At 39.6% G+C, this 10,977-nt stretch overlaps 1 pseudogene; it reads left to right on the top strand.

Moving 5' to 3' along the window:
• Positions 1–8,430: 8,430 nt before the first annotated feature.
• LOC112066984 (protein tyrosine phosphatase type IVA 1-like) lies at positions 8,431–9,329 on the top strand (annotated as a pseudogene).
• The last annotated feature ends 1,648 nt before the right edge of the window (positions 9,330–10,977 follow it).

Raw genomic sequence — 10,977 nt, 5'->3', positions numbered from 1 at the left:
TTCCTGTTGAGGGACTGATTTTTAGTTTAGGTATATATGTTCTCCACCACAACTTGCTTCATTTGCCTTCACCCTTTGTCTTTCCTCTCCTGGCCCTGTCCTACCACCTCAGGTGCAACAATTAACAAAGCAGAGTGATGTCTAGATTTCTGAGATATGAAAGCTGGGCAGAAAGTCCCTTAGACGCTTTGCTTTCTGCCTGCCACATCGAGACATTGTTTTGCCCTACTCCAGATACAAAATAGGAATGTTTTGAGCCCTGAATGGTTAAGGGGAAAGTAGTCTACTCAAGTTGATATTGGGCAAATTTTGTTGCTAATGTTATCTTTTTCTATGGAAACGAGTATGCTCCCTGGTGACTGGAATTGTCTGGAACCTGCCCCCACCACTCCCTACATTACTACTTCCGTTTCTTCAGAAGATCCCTCCGTGCAGGTCCCATCCCCACCAAGCAATATTTAAAACAATAGCCTTTCCCCAGGACTGCTTGACTTGCTTGAAATTCATCCCTGTTACATCCTTGGAGTATTTTTCTGTCTCTAATATATAATAAATCACTATAATAGTATTGTATGAATATTTTTTAAAAATATAGACTGCCTTGTCAAACAAACAAAAGACTTTAGGCAATTTTGATATGTTTAGGTGGTGAAAAGATCTAACTTCATAGACATTTTTACTGTAGGAACTGACCTTATAATTTATTACCATGGGTAGCAGTACTGACTCTTACTGTGTGCCAGGCACCAAGCTAGTGACCTGGAGATTAAGACCTTATCAGTCCCTGCCTGCCTTCAGAGCATTCACCATGTAGTGCAGAGGGGAGATGTTACTAGAAAATCTCCTTGTAACAAGGTAGATACCTGATAGTGCTTTGCATTTCTTGCTATGGAAGAGTAAGGTGGAGTCCTTGCAGTCAGGTTAGCCTGACAGGGAAAGTTTTGGGAAAAGATGAGGCCTAAGCTGAGTTTTTAAGGAGAAATAGGAAATAGCTAGGTGAACAGTGACAAGGGGGGTCATGGCAATAGATGTCAAGGCCCTGTGCTTGGACGTCCCCAGTGGTCCAGTGGTTAAGACGCCGTGCTTCCACTGCAGAGGGCCTGGGTTCGATCCCTGGTTGGGGAACTAAGATTCCTGCATGCCGTGCAGCCAGGAAAAAAAAAAAAAAAAAAAGCCCTGTGCTCCTGTCTATTGATGCTAAGATGGAGACATGGTTATGTGAGTTAGGTTATAAAACCTAATTTTAAAAAATCATTCAACCATTTTAAGAATCAAATTTTATTACAGTCTTTCATTAAAACAGTTGATTTCATACAATAAAGAATGCACAGTCTTTTTTTTTTCAGCAAGTCTTCCTAATTTGATATCTTTTTCACTGATCTTAACTGATAATATTGTTTTAGCTCAAACTTGTTATGAGGCCAGACTCAAATTAGAATGTCTTTTTCTAAATCAATTTGAATTACTATCATCAAGCTCTGTCGTTTCTGGAACTACGGCACTGCCAGACCAGCTTAATGTATCAAAGGATTCCCAATTTCAGTGGCTTTTAATGTTTTGGACGGTCACGGACTTTTTTGAGAATCTGATGGAAAATATGGACTCTTTCCTTAAAATATGCACATTTTCATATACAATAGTTTGCATGTAATTAGAGTTTTCCTAGATCACCTGGACCACAGGTTAAGAACTCCTGCTCTAGATGGCTTTCCTTCAATGTTATAACAAGCTCAAGTTATCAAAAGTGAGCAAAGTGAAGGACTTTGCTTTTGAAAATGCCCTTTCAGTTCTAGAGAACTATGTCCACTTTTGCCTTCCTTTTTGATTCTTCATAAAAATAGTGAGATGAGAATTGGAATGGCTGTTAGAAAGCACATACTCCAGTAGTTTTCAAAACTTTTTGAGTAAGACTCAGTAAAGGAAATACATTTCATACTGAAACACAGAACCTATGCCCACACGTGTAATTGAGACAAAAGTTTTGCAGGATTATATTTACCCATCTGCAATGCATTTTGATAATTTCTATTTTATTTCATAAAAAAATTTCTGATTCGACTGAACAAAATTGATTTAACAATCTACTAGTGTAAATAGATAATTTTCAGTTTGATAAACACAGTTTTAACCTAATTCTTCCCTCTCAACAGTACTTCATAGTTTGCTGGAATTCATTAGTGGTTAAGATAGTATTATAATTGTATTCGACGAGGAGATTGAGGAATGTTTAGGTCCGATCTTGTCGTAACCAGACCGTCTTGTTCTGAGGTCCCCCAAGAAACTAAGGTAACTATTTGCCCCACCTTGTTAAAATCTGCTGGAGAATGTTGATCTTTAATTAATTAATTAATTAATTAAGTATGTATTTAGAGCAAGCAAAATCTTGACGTTCAGGATGCAAGTGCTATCTCACCTTCTGTGGGTAGTAGTTGTGATGTCAGTTCAATTCTCAAAGTCTGTGTTTCTTTGGATCTATTTTTCACGTGTGCCGCTTGGGAGTAAACCTGAGACTTGTACTGATTCGTACACAGAATTAGGGGATCTCTTCCTCCAGCTTTCTCCTCTCTGGAATTCCTTTCACATTCTCCAGTCTCTTATTCCCAGTCGTCTGGCTTTAAAGCCAGAGTTTTTCTTGGAGTTTTAGCTCCCTTCACTCTCTCACAGGGGAGCTAGTGGATGACAAGACAGAAAAAAATAACAGAGATTCCTCCCACACTCTTCTGACCAGGGGGTCCCTTTCCCTGCTTCCTCTGGCCAGGAAGACAGGACCTCCCAGGGTCTTAGGTGCTTGAATGCCACCACCACTGCTATTCCTGCTGCCACTGTGCAGCTTTGTGACTGCAGTTGGACTTGGGCCATACCAGGGAGGGGGATAAAAGGGCTTTCCCTCTATACTCTAGCTCATACGGAACCCTTTTCCTGCTTCTCTGGCTAAAAAGAGGGGGTTTCTCTTGAGTTTAGGCTTCCTGTGTCGTTCTGGATCTTAGATTGCCCTGAGGTCAAACCAGAAGAGGAACAAATTCACCAGTAAATTTGTCACTATGCCAGTCATCCTTCAGGTTTTGATTTACTTACACAATCCCCCTGCTAGTGTTTCCTTTTCAGAGTCCTCAGGTAGTTGCTTTTTATAATCTGTTCAGTTACATCAGTTGAAGAGAAATGCTGTAGTGCCCTTACTCCATCTTGGCCAGCACCAGAAGCATTTTATTTCGGTTTTGAGTCTTTATTTTTCTTCCTTTCCCCTTTCTCCCAAATCAGGTGGTACCTCAGTCCTTTCAGTTACCTTTTATTAGTTAGGGTAGCACTTTAACATAGATCAAATACTAGTAGCTTAATCAAGACAGAAGTGCATTTTTCTCTCAAGAAACAGTCTAGAAGTACATAGACCCAGACAGTAGGGTGGCTCTACTAGCTTCTCCTGTGGTTTCCACCACTGGGTCAAGGCAACTGCTCCAGGTATCATCTCCTAACTAGCAAGTAGGAAGAAAAGGGCAGGAGAGCAAGTGTGCTTTTTTTTTTTTTTTTTTTAAGTAGTATAACCTGGAAGTGGTACCATTATTTCTGTCCACGTCCCATTGGCCAAAATTTAATCATATGGCCACACCATGCTGCAAGGGAGCTTGGGGAATGAAGTCTCTAGCTTGGTGGCCGTGTGCGTAGTGAAATACTCAGGGAATGCTGGTACTAAATATGAGGGAAATGGATAGTAGTGGACAACTGCCAGTCTGCCATATCCTAAAATTTTGGGGGTAAGAATCTACAAAATACCTAACAATGCTAGCTATTTTTAAAAATCTTTAAAAAAATGTAAAGCTGCAAAAAACGTCTCTAGAGGCAAACACAAAGTGGGAATTCAGAGAAGCAGCATCAGCCAATTACCTATGATCTAAGCCTTTTAAATTAATGCTAGAGATAAATTTTTATTTTTGAAATAATTTCAAACTTACAGGGAAGATAAAAGAATGGTAAAAATATCACCCCCCCATCCCCAGAACTAAGTAAGAGCAAGTTGCTGACATTTGCCCTATCACTTCTGAATACTTTAGAGCGTAATGCCTTACAAATAAGGATGTTCTCCCATAAAACCACAATATAACCACCCAAATCAGAAAATTAACACTCATTTACCATACAATCCAAAAACCCAATTAAAAATTTGCCAGTTGTCCCAGTAATGTCCTTTTAAGCAAAAAGATCCAATCTATGATCATGTGTAACATTTAGCTGATATGTATTTTTTTTTTTCAGGAATATCACAGATGTGATGCTAGGTTCCTTGTACTCCATTATATCAGGTGGTACCCAGTTCAGTCTGTCCCATTACTGGTCACGTTAAATTTGATCATTTGATTAAGTGATGCTTGTCAGGTTTACCACTATCAAGTTGTTTTTTTCTTTTGTAACTAATTGGCATTTCATGGTAGGTATTTTGAAAGTAATATCCCATTCCTCATCGAGTTTCATCCACTAGTTGTAGCATTTATTGATGTTTCTTTGCTAAATGCATAATTATGATGATGATTGCTAAATATAGACTTTTCTAATTCCACCATTGCTGCTACTTTATTAGCTGGCATTCTACTATAAGGCAAAGTGTTTGCGTCTCCCTATTTATTTATTTATAGCAGTATAGACTTAAGGATTTTAATTGTATTCAGTGATTAATAATCCAGTCCTATCATTGATATAAAAATCATGATCAGTGGGAGCTCTTTAAGCTGGCTTCTATGTTTTTTGTTTTGTTTTAAATAATTAAAAAAAAAAACTTAGAATGGCTTTAGAGAGTTCCTTGTACACTCCTCACCCAGTTTCCCCCATTGTTAACATCTGTTTCTATGATACATCTTTCATAACTAAGGAATCAACCATATTTACCATTAATTAAACTTCACACTTTATTCAGATTTCACTTGTTTTACCCTAATGTCCTTTTGCTGTTCCAAGATCCCGTCTAGGATACCGTATTTCATTTAGTTGTCAGGTTTCTTTAGCCTCCTTTGGTCTGTGCTCTTTTTGGTCTATGTCCTTTTGTCATATTCCTATCGTTTTTTGAACACTTCCATAACTTTGTCATATTAAGATGTTCCAGGCTACTCATTTTTTTCTGCCCTATCTCTGGAATCAGCCATTTCCCCAAGGAGACTTTTTTTTTTTAAACATTTTTATTGGAGTATAATTGCTTTACAATGGTGTATTAGTTTCTGCTTTATAACAAAGTGAATCAGTTTTACATATACATATATCCCCATATCTCTTCCCTTTTGCGCCCAAGGAGACTTTTTTAATGGAGAATGGTATTAACAAACCATGATTTGAGTGCTATTGTTCTCATCATTGCTATTGGGTTGTCATTGCTTCAGGCCCTCTCTGCTCTCTGTAGATAAAGCTGAGGAATTCAAACACACACACACACACACACACACTCATACTCATCTATATTTCTGTATCTATACATTGAAATGATGACTTCACAGAGATACAACCAATTCCAACCCCAAATCCTACAACTAATTGTACTTTTTTTCCCTTTCCATATTTGTAACTCCTGTCCGACAGTGAGATGCCTGATTCCCATTATTCTCAGTGTATTACTGGATAAACTCTTATGTAATCTTACTGGATAAACCCTTATGTAATCTCTGATCGCCACTGCTGGTCCCCCTATGTACCTGTCCTCTGCACCCTGCTTGGGCTCTGACAGCTGGTACTAGGCTGCACCTACCCCCCCGCCCCCTTGCTTGAATGTCCTCCTCACCCTCTCCCCCAACTCCAGTATCTTCTGTGTCCACACCTAATGCACAGACAACTACCTTGCTCCCCTCCATGTAGTGGACTGAGTTATTAAAGAAGAAATGAAGGATGGAAAAAAGAAGAGCAAAGAAGGAAGGAAGAGGAAAGAAGGAAGAAATAGGGCTTTATTTTTATGGGCCAAGTATAGGCCAGGAAACAAAGCCTACACATTTTAGAAAATTCAAAAGCTGTTAGAAAGGAAAACTGAAGACAAGAAATATCTTCAAAGGGCTGAGAAAATAAATGTCAATGTAGAATTGTGTACTCGGTGGAACTATTAGAAATGAAAGCAAAATAAAAGAATTTTAGAAAAAAAGTTTATTAAAAAAAAGTCTACCAACAATAAAATGTATTTTTCAACAGTGAGAGAATGCATATTTTCAAGATTATATAAAACATCAAAGTTGATCATATAATAAGAACTAAAGGAACCTCCAAAAGATGCTCTTAGATAAGGGAGAATAATCTTAGAAGAAAGAGTTGAGATGCAAGAAGAAATAGTGAGCAAAGAAATTGCTGACATATTGGGCAAATTTAAACAAACACTGATTTTTATACACAATGTAATTTGTGGGGTTAAAAAATACTTGACAACATTAATAGTTAAAGCATTTTGAGTTCCTACAAGAGGTGGGAAAAGATTTAAAAAAAAATTTACTTGGCTGCGTCGGGTCTTAGTTGCAGCATGCGGGATCTTCGTTGCGGCATGTGGGCTCTTCATTGCGGCACGCAGACTTCTCTCTAGTTGGGGCGAACTGCCCTAGAGCACGCGGGCTCTCTAGTTCTGGTGTGCGGGCTCAGTAGTTGTGGCTGGTGGGACTCTAGTTGTGGCACATGGGCTCCAGAGCGCATGGGCTCAGTAGTTGTGGCACGTGGGACTCTAGTTCTGGTGCCTGGGCTCCACAGCACGTGGGCTCAGTAGTTGCGGTGCGTGGGCTCTAGAGTGCGCAGGCTTAGTTGCCCCACGGTACGTGGGCCCTTAGTTCCCCAACCAGGGATTGACCCCATGTCCTCTGCGTTGGGAGGTGGATTCTTAACCACTGGACCACCAGGGAAGTCCCGGGAAAAGATTTTGAATGTTTGAATTTTTCTAAGCCATTTAAGTACTGAAAGTATAGAAATAAGGTATATAATAAGACATACATATTAGAGAGAGACTCTAGATCCAGAATTCCAGAATTCCAATCTCAGCCCTGCCAATTACTAGCCATGTGACCTTGGGCAAATAACTTTCTGTGCCCAGGGTTTAAAAGTTTTTTTCATCAGAACAATGGAAATAATAGTATCTAATTCATAGGGTTGTTGTATCAAATGAAATTATGTAAACCTATTTAGATTTAGAAGAGTGTCTAAACTATAACTGCTAAGAAGTTTTAACCACAATTACAAATTTCCAAAACAGTGGAAGGAAAATATGGATTTAGGGGAGTTAAAATCTTAATCCAAAAGAAATCAAAAGATAAAAAAAGAAATATAGACATAGGTCAAATAGCACAAAATATGAGCAAAAACAGATGCAGAGATAGCAATAACATTGTAATATAAAAGAATAAGACAATATAATAAAATAATGTAAATGGACGAAGTTCTTCAGTAAAGACAAAGTTGGTCAGACGGAACTGAAAAAACGCCTAGCAATATGTCTAAAACATGAAGCCGGTGGAGGAAGACATAGCAGAGTCAATGGGCGGGATTCTTCCACTACCGTTCCCTTTCCCGCCCGTTCTGGCCCCCCTCCGTCTCTCTTCAGCCTCTGTCCCCCACCATTCCCATCCTCAAGTCCGTCCTCAGCCTCTTTCCTCCCCAGCAGGAGGCGGGCAGGCGAGAAGGTTCAAGCTGCAGCCCTTCTCCCTATGCCAACCAGCTCACTCCCCGCGGCGGCCGTGGTGACGTCTGGGGGGGGCGGGCCCCACGCCCTCGCTCTCAGGTTCTTGGCCCGCCCCGCCGCGATTGGTGAAGAGGAGCGTACGTCACGCCGGCTATAAAAGGCAGGGCTTGCGACGCAAGAGAGCTTCGGCGCGCGCGGATTGGCTGTCCCGAGGCCGGCGTGGGGTAGAGCTGGGAGCCGCGCCGCAGCCGCAGCTCTGCGACGATCACTACAGCTCCCTCCTCAGCAGCTGACGCCACCGCCGCGTGTACCACGGAACCGGCTGTATGATTGGGCCACAGTCTTTAATGAGTAAGCTAACTCCTTCCTGTGGTGTTCTTGGTCACGCATTTATGGAGTTTCTGAAGGGCCCCGGAGAGTACTGCCAGGCACAGCACGACCTTTATGAGGACAAGTGAACTGTAGAAATTCGTTGCTACTCCACCAAGAAGCCCCCATAGGCACGGTCATCCTGGACACAGAAGTGTGGGATTGAAATCATCAGAGCATTTTACAGGAATTACGACCTGGATGGGGTAAACCTCGGTGCTCTTCCTTTCCATTGACTCAGTATTACTGAACTGAAGGATGGCTTCTTGTTAGGAGGTTCATTTCATTTCCTGTTACTCCCAATTGCATATCCAGAGCATTGAGAATTTCGAGTGGGGCATATTGGAGTAGACTTCTGTTTCTTTACATCATTTCTGCATTCAAAAATTTAATTTTTTTTTTTCGTAACCGTATCGAGTTTTTTTTGTTTTTTTTTTTTTAAAACTAAAATAACATGGCTCCACTGAACCGCCCAGCCCCTGTGGAGGTCACATACAGGAACATGAGATTTCTTATTACACACAATCCAACCAGTGCAACCTTAAACAAATTTATAGAGAACCTTAAGAAATACGGAGTTACCACAACAGTAAGAGTATGTGAAGCAACTTATGACACTGCTCTTGTGGAGGAAGAAGGTATCCAGGTTCTGGATTGGCCCTGGCATTAATTGAAGGTGGAATGAAAAATGAAGATGCAGTACAGTTTATAAGACAAAAGCGGCGTGGAGCTTTTAACAGCAAGCAACTTTTGTATTTGGAGAAATACCGTTCTAAAATGCGTCTGCGCTTCAGAGACTCTAGTGGTCATAGAAACAACTGTTTGCATTCAGTAAAACTTGGCTGCCTCATGCTGTTGCCTTGGAAGTCAAACTTGAGACAGGACTTAATTTATCGTACATATTAGCCAACATAATAGGCTTAATGAATGACAAGTCTAATGAAGCTTCCAAAGGAATACTGAAAAGCCACAAGCTTGACAGAATTGCACCCTCTTTGTTTGGCTTACTACTATCCCCATGCCAGAAACAATATATAAGTAATTGAGAGATTAGGTGCCAAAATACTCCGCACAATACTTGTATATTTTTAGTATCATACAGAATTAAAATCCTAGGAATTAGGAACAGCACTGTAAACCATATGTGGTTTATTCCTCCAGTCATCTCAGACATTGCAAGTAAGACCTATATGGTTATTTGTCTGCTCCTTTATGTTTACCACCCCACACGTGTACCAGTATACATCAGGTTTGTGTAACAAGTGATTTTGTTGAATTCTTACCAAGGCTTATGGTGATTATTTAATGTCTTTCTATAAATCTCATTTTGTGCTGTTGTGAAAACCTCCAGTTTGAAAAAAATCACACATCTCTGGTTGAAAGTTCATGTAAAATATACACCATACAGAAGCACATGTGTGTAATATCTTCAGACAAAAAAGCCTTACAGTTACTTTGTTTCCACTTGGGAATGCAGTTTTAGAGGGGAGGGCCTGAAGACAGAATGGAAAGAGGCTATGGAATATTTTTAGGATTCCATACTAGAAATTCCATGTTCTCTTTGTCTTGTGTAGGATGTATAGAATAGGTCCTTTTATTTAGTAAACTTTAAAGGTAAAGATACTTTGTAGCAAAAACATTTCAAAAATTTCGGAAGTTCTTATAATTCTTTGCCATACCTATTGGAAGTTACTATTATTTTTGTTTTAAGTGTGATATTTTTTTCTTTGTCTTTCCAACCGAAACAGAAGAGGATTTCTACTAATGAACTGGTAAGACACAATTTTTTTTTTTTTTTGCGGTACGCGGGCCTCTCACGGCTGTGGCCTCTCCCGCTGCGGAGCACAGGCTCCGGACGCGCAGGCCCAGCGGCCATGGCTCACGGGCCCAGCCACTCCGCGGCACGTGGGATCCTCCCGGACCGGAGCACGAACCCGTGTCCCCTGCATTGGCAGGCAGACTCTCAACCACTGCGCCACCAGGGAAGCCCCAGACATCTAATATTTTATATGATTTTGAACTGTGTAACTTAGTAGTTGGATATTTGATACTCTTTTATTATGTAATTGATAAAATGGTGGTATGTATTTGTGTTAGTTCAACCATATATTCATAGTGTCTGGGAATGTAGTTTTCTGGGAGAAATAATTTGTCAGTATTCACCATTCTCAAACTAGTACAAGAACTTAAACATCTAAATAATGAATTATAGGAGAGAGACAGAGACAAAATAAGCAAGATGGTATAGCTGTGTTAATATTAGTAAAAATAGAAGCAAAGGTGTTACTAGAGATAAAGAAAATCATTACTTAAAGTTTCAAAAGTTTTAATTCACCAGGAAGTTATAACAATTCTAAATTTTATGTATCAAATAACATTGGTTCAAAATCCATAAAGCAAATATGGAGAGAACTACAAGGAAAATTGACAAGTTTACCATAGTGATAAGTTTTACTATTTTTCTTGCAGAAACAGATCAAGTAGACAAAAATCAGTAAGGCTATAGATTTGAACAAAACAATTAACAAGTTTGATCCCATGAACATAAGAGGGCATTGCATTCAACAGTGAGAATCCATATTTTTTTAAGAGTACATGAAATATTTTATTAAATTTGACTATATATTAGATCATAAATAATTTCATCAAAATTCTAAAATATTTGAATAACACAAGTAAGTTTTCTAACTACAATTCAATTAAGTTAGGGAAAAAAAGTTAGTAGTATCATTTGGAATTTTGAAAATCTGTGTCTAGAGACTTCCACTTTAGATAGGATGTAGTAGGTCATGGCAGCCCAACACCCTCCCTGCAACATCCAGAAAAATATGGATAAATTACAAAAATCATATGTTTAAAGACATATGGGAGCTGTGAAAGCAGCAAAGACTAGATAAATAGGAATTCCAGAGAGGAAGGAGCGCTCCTGAGGTGAGTGGCCATTTTGTTTGCTGGGGGTATTTACCGATTCTGGACATAGACTAAGGATC

This window comes from Physeter macrocephalus, chromosome 16 (assembly GCF_002837175.3).
Source record: "Physeter macrocephalus isolate SW-GA chromosome 16, ASM283717v5, whole genome shotgun sequence".
NCBI classification, from domain to species: domain Eukaryota; kingdom Metazoa; phylum Chordata; class Mammalia; order Artiodactyla; family Physeteridae; genus Physeter; species Physeter macrocephalus.
Note: the sequence above shows the minus strand (reverse complement) of the source record. Positions and strands in the feature narration are given on the sequence as shown.